Genomic DNA, 10,547 nt, shown 5'->3' with positions numbered 1-10,547 from the left:
GAATGTTAATTGGTGTTAAGTTGTCTGTATAGTTAAAATGTCTGTCTTTTTTTATTGACCCAATAAACTGATAGACCAAATGAATATATAGTGTACATGTGATTTTCAGCACCCTGGTGTTTTCGAAAATTGATTCAATGTGCAATGAACAAAAAAAATGAGTAAAACTCTTAATAATGTAATTGGTTGATGTAATCGAAATTGGACAGTATTGGTTAACTGAAAAGTAACCAATCAAATTTAATTGATCATCCACGTGTATCTCATAATTGACTTATTGATATAATGGTTCTCCAAGTTATCTATACTTTTTGTCTGCGATATCACTTCGGTGGAAGCGGGCGTAAAATACAACTAACTAAGAAGAAGTATCTATACTTTAGTCATTGCGACAAATTCTTTCTTTGATATTATATCAGCGACATTCAGTTAGATGTAGTGTTCCGCTAATTCAGCAATCTAATGAATCTGTCTTAATTTTTCTGAAATCGTGCTTAATTATTATTAGCTAATCGGCGCTACACCGTTGTTCAAATACTTATAATTGCAAGAAACCCCCGACTAGGACCAGCAGGTAAGAATCTGTCTTGATTTTATAGTAATGCCCGGTTGCAATTATTGGCCGCCATCTTTGATTTTTATAGACGTTCGGGCCAAAAAAAAGGAGAAATGTATATCCAGACATGGACTATAGCTAGATACTAACTTTTGTGTTAGTTGTTTATTTGAAATGTAATCTTAATATTTCTGTAAAAGAAAAAAACAACAACAAACAAATCAGCCTTTTTTTTATATCAATGTCATCAATGTGTAGGCCTAATAATTAGACTTTCAATGATTCAGAAGTTTCTCTACAGTTTCGTTATTTTTTTTCCAGTCATTGATGTTAGCATATGTACTACACAAAGAAAAACAGGTAACAGAATTTCATTTCCTTTTAATATATTTTTTAAATAATGGCCAATAATTGTTATTGTATGTAACAGGAAAAGTATTTATCTCTGTAGAGAGAGGGCGAGTAAATGGGGTTTAAAATTCACTAAATTCACTTGACACAAACTATGCCATTCATTTCCTTGTATTAAATTGGTCGAATCAATGATGGGTTAGTTGTATTTTACGTCCGCTTCCACCGAGGTGATATCGCAGACAAGGTCGAATCAAGTAGGCCCATGCTTTATGTCCTAGAATCAAGTAGGACGGGTAGTCTTCTTCCGTTTCCGCCCTTTTCCTGAACACTGTCTCATTCTATTGCCATCTGTGTATGTTGTGTTATATTAATTCTGCATAAACCTAGAGTTGTTGTTAGTGTTTGTCGGATAGATCCTTTATACTTACTGGCGCTAGGTAATTTTGAGGCTAATATTGTTCAATTTTATTTGAATGATTTGCTTGCGCGTACCGTAGGAGTGTATTAGAAACAGTGTTCGCGCAGGTTCGAGAACGGCTGAAGAACATGAAAACACTTTCATGAGTCTCGAACATGAGAGAACGGTATCCATGGTAACAAGATGAATTAAATTTATACAATCTGTTACGATAACTTGTTTGGTATTGACTTCGCTATTAGGCATACTTATGATAAATTATGACTCCATTTTACTCCTTTTCAATTCTTTGGATGACGATTACATCACCTTTTGATACGCCCACATGGAAATGTGGTCGCATATTGTCATCGCCCTCGTCCGTAGGTTTGTCCGTCGTCTACAGACCTGATTATTTTGAAATTGATATGTTGTTTATTTTAATGAGATGAATCCTATTTAATTTCAATAATTTCCGTTAGTTTCTTCTGGAGTTATGGCCCTTGTTTCACTTTGTGAAATTCATTTGCATCTTTTAAATTAGTAAAACGAAGACGTCTATTAAATTTCTGCGATTTCCGTGAATTATGTCTAGAGTTGTGGCCCTTGTTTCACTTTTTCGAACCTTGTGAATGCGCGAACAACAAAATTATCATCCGATTTGTATGCATTATTTAAATTAGTAAAACACAAAACAAAAAAATCTGTCAAATTTCAACAATTAAGGCCCTTGTTTCAGTTTGTAGAACCTTTGTAAACCCACAAACGACAAAAATTATAATCTTTTCTTGTAAATGCCCACATTACCTACAAAAGAATGAATATGGGACAATCCCTGTTGACTGAGCAAACGATTAAACTGCTGTGGGCATATGTTTCGTTGCCTGGCAACCTAACTTATTTGATGTTATACTGGCCACATACTACATCCAATTTTCGAACGGTATTAAACTTTTAAATTAATAAATGCACCCATGATGCTGTTTTCTCAGCAGTTATCGATGCGTCGACCATGTTTGTTCTCCCTCACACCAGCTATGAGGTAGTGTGGGATTTGAGAACGGGAACGTGTTCGTGAACGCATTCCAGACTTCTCAAGTCCGACAAGAACCCATTCTCCGTCCGTTCTCTGCACCGGAACACTGTTTCGAATACACCCTAGGGGTATTTAGCAAAGGGAGGAAACCGGAGGACCCGGAGAAAACCCACAAGGCTGGACAGGCGACCTTATTCCTAGTCACATTCAAGTGGGGAATCACATAATAATGGCCTATTTCAAATAAGATATTTGCATATAAAGAAAGTAGGCCTACAGCCTCTTTCAAATGTGATATTTGCATATAAAGAAAGTACAAACTTAAATCGTCAGTACTGGATAAACTAGCCAAAGGATTCGGCTGAATCAATTGGCGCTAAACTTCACCTAGTTTATCCACTGACATACGCCCGAATCAAACATGTTTAATATATTTGGTCGAATTGTATTTGAGTGGTGTGTCCTGCTGTCCGCTTCGCCGAAGCATTCGTCTGATTTTAGAATTCATTAGCCAATCACCACTCATTTATATCGAGTGGGTATCACAAACTAGCAGTCGAACTGTGACACGGGTGCTACAGCCAACAAATTCCAACTACCATACTATCGGCTTAAATGCACGCCAATTGGACCTCAGGTTTTGTGTTCCATTGAAACTACTAGAAATGAAATGGGGTTTAACGTCCTACTATTTTGCTCCGAACTGGGCTAATGAAGACAGGCATACACCACACAGTGTGCTATGAGGGAAATTTTGCCCGGACAGCGGCACTGCGGTGTATCGAATTCCAACTGTCAAGGGATCTTTTACGTGGACGCCAACGTGTACACGGGACCTCGTTTTTTCGTATCATCCGAATGACTAGACAACTGTCCTTGTCAGGCCCTCCATCCTGCATCACTGACAAGGGGGAACCACGCCGGAAAATCTGGGTGAACTTTCTCGGCCAATGCAGGGATAGAACACCCTACCTCCAGGCTAGCGAGCCAGCGTCTTACCCACTTAGCCACCATGACGACTAGACAGGGAATCCATGCTGAAAAATCCAAATGAGCTTTCTCGGTCAACACTGGGAGCAAACCTACAAACTCCCGGGTAGCAAGCCAGTGCCTTACACACTAAGCCACATGGCTCTCTTCTAATTACTGTGACAGTCCAGTCACATGACAAACAAGGGTTATTAAAACAGATTTTCACGGCTTGGGTAAGATCTTCGGGATTCAAATGGTTTTAGATATCACACAGTTTGTATATGGTAAGGTATCTTAAACAGTTAATTACATGTCACATATTTATATTTTTCAGTTTCCATATTAGATGCCATAGCAAATCAAAGATCATATAATAAAATAAGTCAAAAAACCCAAATATGGGAAAAAAAAGAGCTGAAGAAATGGTGATTTGAGCACCTATGATTTCTCATAGTTGTTTTTTGAGGGTGAGTGTTCAATTCTAATAGAAAAGATTGTTGTTGTGGTATTTTAGAATCTCACCATAATGTGTTTGGCACAATATAGCCCGGTTGGAGCTGATGTGACATAAACCTTAATTTCATTTTATTATTTGGAATTTAAAATTCAGTTTAGTATAGTAAAACTGTGAAGTACATGTATGTGCACAGACAGAATCTTACTTATGTCCAGATACATGTAGATATGACTATCTCATCTGTGGGGACCTACGGTGACCAAGTGGGTTAGACACTGGTTCGCATATTTTAAGGTCGCGGGTTTGCAGTAAGACAATGCAGAACGGAGGGCCTTACAAGGACAGCTGTCTAGTCGTTCAGATTGAACAAAAAAACGTGGTCCCGTGTACACATTGGCGTGCATGTAAAATAGCCCCTGGCAGTTAGAATTTGATACAAGAGTAGGCCTTAGGGTCACGGTACCCGGCAAAATTTCTCTCATAGCACACTGTATGGCATATGCCCAACCTCATTAGCCCAGTCCGACATGAACAGTAGGATGCCGAACCCCATTCCATTTCATTTTTTTCATTTTGTCTCATCTGTGACAAAGCAAACCAACACATTACAATACAATGTAATTAAATTAAAACTTTCATCTTTTAACCGTTGAGTCGATTTAAGTCAACTAATACATAGTATGTTTTTTTTCTCCGTTAACTACATCAGAAAGATCAAGACAGTTGAAAATGGCTATTCATATTATGGAAACTTTTTCTCACAGAGCTTGATAATCAGGTAAAATGTAAGTAACATACATATTTGTATTTTTAATCATCAACTAGTTCTATACACTTGCTTGGTAATCTAGTTATTCTTCTTGGGGCAATGCCTAGGACTCAGCTATTTCAAGTACTTGGCATGCTTGATTTTTGCCAATCACATCCATTACAGTAAATAGCAGTAAAATAATGATGGACAATATTTTACTTTTCAAATAGATTTCAATAGATTTTAAAGGGTAATATCCAATTTGTTGTCAATGGAAATAAAATAAGAATGGGTCCAAAAATAATTAGACATTGCCAAGTAAATAGGTGCTGCCAATGATGTAGTAGGGAATCTGGATTTGCAGACAATACATGTATGAACCGGGTGAATAGTTGACCTATTATGAGACTTCAGTCCCAAATCTCAAGACTTTTTTCTGACTTGGCCTGACAATGACAGCTGTCTAGTCCTTCCGATGAGACGAATATTGGAATGCACGTAAAAGATCCCCTGGCAGTTGGAATTCGATATAAGAATAGATGATAGTGCCGCTGCCCGGGCAAAAATTCCCTCATAGCACACTGTGTGGCATATGCCCGTCATTATTAGCCCAGTATAGGAGCAGAACAGTAGGACGTTAAACCCCATTTCATTTCATTTTTCTGACTTTTAACCCATTTGATTTGAGCATAATAATCTGCCTGGGTCTTTAAGTGGACAAGACACAATAAGCGTTACGCAAAGTTGAAACCAAATAGAGACTCAGTCTCGATGTGGCAAAATAAATTGTTTATTAGCGTTATGCAAAGTTGAAACCAAATAGAGACTCAGTCTCGATGTGGCAAAATAAATTGTTTATTTAAACATTGTATTCTTATTGCCTACTTTTTATTTTTTAGGCTGGAACACCCTTGAAAGAGTATTTGGTGTATGATAACAACAAGAGAACCCAAGCATCAATTTATTTTATACTTCTGGGAAAGAATGCATTTGACCCAATTTTTAAATATTTATTTTTTGTTATTAATGTTAAATTTTCTTCCAAAACACAATTAGATTTTAATTCTCTTCAAATATGTATGTATAATATAGCAAGTAAACTGACATATAAATCACTTAGAATTTGGTCGGAAATCATAAAGTATTTAATAGGCATTACTAGAAACCAAATGTAGATCAAATACACCCAGAATTACAAAAAACCTTGACCTACATTAAGGTGACTTTCCCTTGCTTATGAAATGAAATACGTTTTAATATCCTGCTTTTCTGTGTTCTTAGAGTGATTCTACCCTACCCTTATATCAAATATTTCAACTGTCAAGGGTTCTTTAAAGGGTACCCAGGGGGGCCGAATGGTTAACACGCACACATTTGATCAGAAGGTCTGTCATTGATTCAAATAATTCAATTTTCAAGGGTTCTTCAAAGTGTACGCAGTTGGGTTGGTTTCAGTTCTGGGGGGTGGGGGTGGATGGCCGAATGGTTAGCACGTGCATGCTGTATCATACGGCCTCCTGTCATTGAGTCAACTGGCATGGTTTCGAATCCCCGGTTGTAGACAAGGAGTAGGGTCGCCTGTCCAATCTTGTGGGTTTTCTCCGGGACCTCCGGTTTCCTCCCACTGCTAAAGACCCCTACGCGCTAGCGAATTATTGAAATAAAATTAAACCATATGTTAATCCCAAAATGATCTAGTTTGTGTCGAGTAGATGTTAAACCCCATTTCTCTCTGTCTCTCTCTCTTTTGATTCTGGGCTTGTACCCAATTATCCCTTGCCATATCCAACACTGAAAAGTGGGAACTATGCCGGAAAATCCAGTTGAAATTTCGCGGCCAACGCCTTATGCTCACTGAACCACTGTGGCTTATGACTTGTGATTGTATATAAATCTTTTGTACATATGATATTTTTTTATTTCAATCCTGTAATCTTGATGCTTTGCTTCTTTTATTTATAAAATATTCATTTTGTTTGGGTTTTTTTTAATGAGGAAAAGGCTCTACATCATTTTATTACTCCTGCAAAATAGAGCAATTTTCTTTTGTTAGTTTTCTGTGTATGCTAGTTATTTCTAGATGCCTCACAAATCACTTGTAGTGTGATTTTGTAGCATTTTTCAGTTTTTGAAATTGTTTCAATTTAGTGCATAATTAATCTTATTAGTGCTTAGTTTGGATGTTATTAAATTTAGATATATTTGAATTATATATTTTGGGGTATGGGGTAGGGATACTGTGTACATATCTTTATATTCTCAGTTCTTGTTTTGGGGTAAAGAACAATTTAAATAGCTATTTTATATTTTGTGATGGGTTAAGTGTGTGGGGCAAAAAACAATTTAAATAGCTATTTTATATTTTGTGATGGGTAAAGTGGGGGGGGGGGGAGGGGTCATTATATATTACACAATATAATTTGTATTAGAATTGAAGTCTCTGTTTTTCTGTTAACATTTCAAATATCTATTTAGTTTTGATGTATTAATTTACTTTTTCCTATGATTTTATGAATAAATAATCTTACAAAATTTTTTTTTGTTTCCTTCTTTTATCAAACTTTACAGGTCTAACAGAGCAAAGAGAGGGGTCCTGCATAGAAAGGTTGCTATGCTGGATATAAATTGGGGAAAAATACAACACAAGTTTTTGATGATGGTTATACACAAGTTTGTATGAAACCACACAAGTTTCAGAAATTTCAACACAAGTTTCAGAAATTTTAACACAAGTTTCAGAAATTTCAACACAAGTTTCAGAAATTTCAACACAAGTTTCAACACAAGTATTGTGTAGATTTCACACAAGTTTCAACACAAGTTTTGTGTTGTTTGATACATTTTAACACAAGTTTTGTGTTGTTTGATACATTTTAACACAAGTTTTGTGTTGTTTCAACATTTAACACAAGTTTTGTGTTGTTTTAACACAAGTTTGTGTTGTTAAATAGAGACACCTAACTTGTGTTGAATTTAACACAAGTTTGTGTTCTTTCAACACAAGTTTTTTTTCAGTGTATAATACTGTCTTAATCAGATTACATGAGGAGAGGCTACCCAATACAAGATACAGATCAGATCTTTATACAAATCCTGAAACTCGTAACAGATTGTCTATAATCAACTGTCAGGGTATTTACTATTTAAAATCAACACAGTGGAAAGATATTGCACTAAAGAGTCTAGTAATTGATATGAAGTATTAAAAACAATACTAATTGAGGAAGTTTGACAGACTGGAGTATATACCTCACATTAAATTAGAAGACTTAAGATGGTAGGTGTATAAAACCGTTATATAACATTCTTGTGATGTATAGAAAATAAACATAGCTTGTCCTTTTTTTAAAATCAATGAATGAATGAAAAGAGGATTAAATGTCCTATTTTTCTGCACGGGACAATGAAGACGAACATATTCCATACAGTCCGTGAGCTATAAGGGTAAGTTTTCCCGGACAACAGTTAAATTCCAACTATCAATGGTTCCTTTACGCGTGTGTACGCTAATGTGTACACGGGACTTCGGTTTTTGCGTCTCATTCGAACGACTATGCGCTGTCCTAGTGAGGGAAAGCCTCGCCGGAAAATCCCAAGGATCGAACCCAGCGGCTAGTCACCTAGTAACCGATAGCAATTAATCATGATCATCTTTATCCATGCCAGGAATTAAATCATTAATTACCTTAAATTACCTTAACTAAAAGAAAAACAGCAGTTTTTGAATGAATTGCGTGCATTTTCAAATAATCTTAGACAAAGATTTGACATTTTATTCCATTGCCCCCATGATTTCGTAACATGCCAAATAGATTTAGTTTGTCCGCACCGAAACCTTTATTCACGAAGAACAAGCACCTCGATCACTTTGATATTGGCTAATGGCATTCTCACTAGTCCCCACGATGGGGATAACACAACTTCCTTTTTTATATTTGCTATAACAAGTTTGAAACGAGATATATCACCCACAAAAAAGGGCTTGCCCTGTTCATTTTTTTCGGCAACAATGTTATCTCTGTCGGTATAAGAGCTTTGAGATTTTCATTGTTATCTTTCTAGGATTATTTGATGACTCCTCGCGATTTCAGCGTCTTTATCATTTACTTCTGGAGCTACTCCCTTTATTTGTTGCACTAAAATAAGCTAGTGGTTGTTCGGTTATATGGTTAGCACCAGGACCAGCTGTCGAATTGATTTATACTGTGGTGACCATTCGTTGATAAAATGTATCACAACTTTCTCAGATTGACCCAATGAATGAGAGGTTAACAAGAGATTTAAAATAAGATAAACTTCAACTATAACAATTTCTATTTTAACTACACTAATGTTCTGAAGCGTATCATGATCATTATGTCTGGTTGTTATATTTAACAATTTCTGTCACATTATGCATCATTATTCTATTAATATTTGAGACATAATTTATTGAACTTTGAACTGGTTGACTATATTGAAGGAGATTGTTCCTTAAAAGTACACCTGGTGGCACACGCTGGGGTTAAATGAACAATAGAGGTGGCGCGTGCCTTCTGATCGTCATCTAATTAGTATATGTACAACGGATTTATACATAATAAGGAAATTTTATATCTTCAAATATATAAACCAAGTTTCTATCCCATGTGCAGTCTAGAAACATGAGAATCTTGTATTCTTAAACTTTCCGGATTGTATAAAAAAAACTAATCCTGCTATCAAGTTTAATAGCTAGTCATTTTGAAATTTACGCAGAATCATATAATTTATGTTTTACGGGAGGATGGATGTATGGGGGGGGGGGACTGTTCTTTAGGATGCTTATGCTGGTATACAGCAGACGATAAAACTAATGAAAGCAGTAAACTCTAATTAAATATTTATTTAGCAATTTTAAAAAAGTGAATCCTATTTTGTGTATACGGACCATTAGGCTGATTTCATTCCACTAAACAATACAGTAGTTATCTCTACCTCAGTGAACTCATTTTGTTCTAGATTCATTTCTTCTAAAATTAATACTTGGTTTTGATGACTGGAGAAAAAAATAATCAGTATTTACCTCAGCTTCAGTGAACCCATTTTAATCTGGATTAATCTGTTGGGTTTTTTTAAAATTAATACTTGGCTTTGATGACTCGAAGAAAAAAAAAGAAATCCCCTGTTTTATTTAGTCTTTCAATTTTCGGGGTACTCTAAAACTTGTTTGTCTCATTTTATTTGGAAACACTGATAATAATAATCAAAAGCAAATTCGTCAGCGCCAACAATAATGTTGCTGATATTAACTTTCTAATACCACTATTTGTCAATTTATTACTGAACCTCTTGCTCTTATAACTGAGGTGGTGTTTTTATTGTCCAGTGCACGTGCCAGGTGAAAATGTTAGGTTAAATCTTCTGGTTTATTAAACACCGACTGAAAAGAATATACCAGTCTTTGTGAATTAATGATAAGGATTACGCTATAGTTAACAATAGTAGTAATTGTTCGCTAAATCGGATGTCCATATAAAATCTCTTGTCTTGTTATATCTGACACCGTCCGCATAATTCGGCATAATATTAAGGATCTAATTTTGGTTAAAATGATTATCACCAGCAGGATATTTATTGTTGTCGGGTATTCACCTTTCATAAACGTTTCATTACCTCTTATTCGTTGTTTTTATTATTGATTAAAATAAATGCCAGCGGTTTGGTTACGAGTTTGGTTCTTCCTACTAGTTATTCTAACAATTGTATTTTCGTACTGACAATTTTATTATAAAGATGACTGATTGAAATGATTGGTATGTAAATGTTTGACATAGTTGTATCATGGGGTGAATGTTGACATCGGGGAGTATAGGGGAGCAAAGGTTAAACAGTTTGTAGGTGATTAAATGATTCTAGTAACTGTGATAATTATCAATCTACCTGTTTTAATTAACATTATGACATCATCATTAACAATGACATGTTAGAATTCCTATAGAGAAGATGACGGCTACAAGAATAATTTTCAGTAATGACAATAAACGCTACTGTCCAGAAACATAG

General features: G+C 35.6%; 1 long non-coding RNA gene across 1 annotated transcript; it reads left to right on the top strand.

Annotated features, from left to right (window-relative positions):
* Positions 1 to 443: 443 nt before the first annotated feature.
* LOC126830043 (uncharacterized) lies at positions 444 to 6,848 on the top strand. The gene is made up of 4 exons (XR_007683667.2): positions 444 to 916; positions 3,650 to 3,782; positions 4,482 to 4,557; positions 5,423 to 6,848. It is a non-coding gene; the product is annotated as an uncharacterized LOC126830043 (long non-coding RNA).
* Positions 6,849 to 10,547: the final 3,699 nt, after the last annotated feature.

This window comes from Patella vulgata, chromosome 8 (genome assembly GCF_932274485.2).
Source record: "Patella vulgata chromosome 8, xgPatVulg1.2, whole genome shotgun sequence".
In the NCBI taxonomy this organism is placed as follows: domain Eukaryota; kingdom Metazoa; phylum Mollusca; class Gastropoda; family Patellidae; genus Patella; species Patella vulgata.
This window is presented reverse-complemented; position numbering and strand designations above follow the sequence as displayed.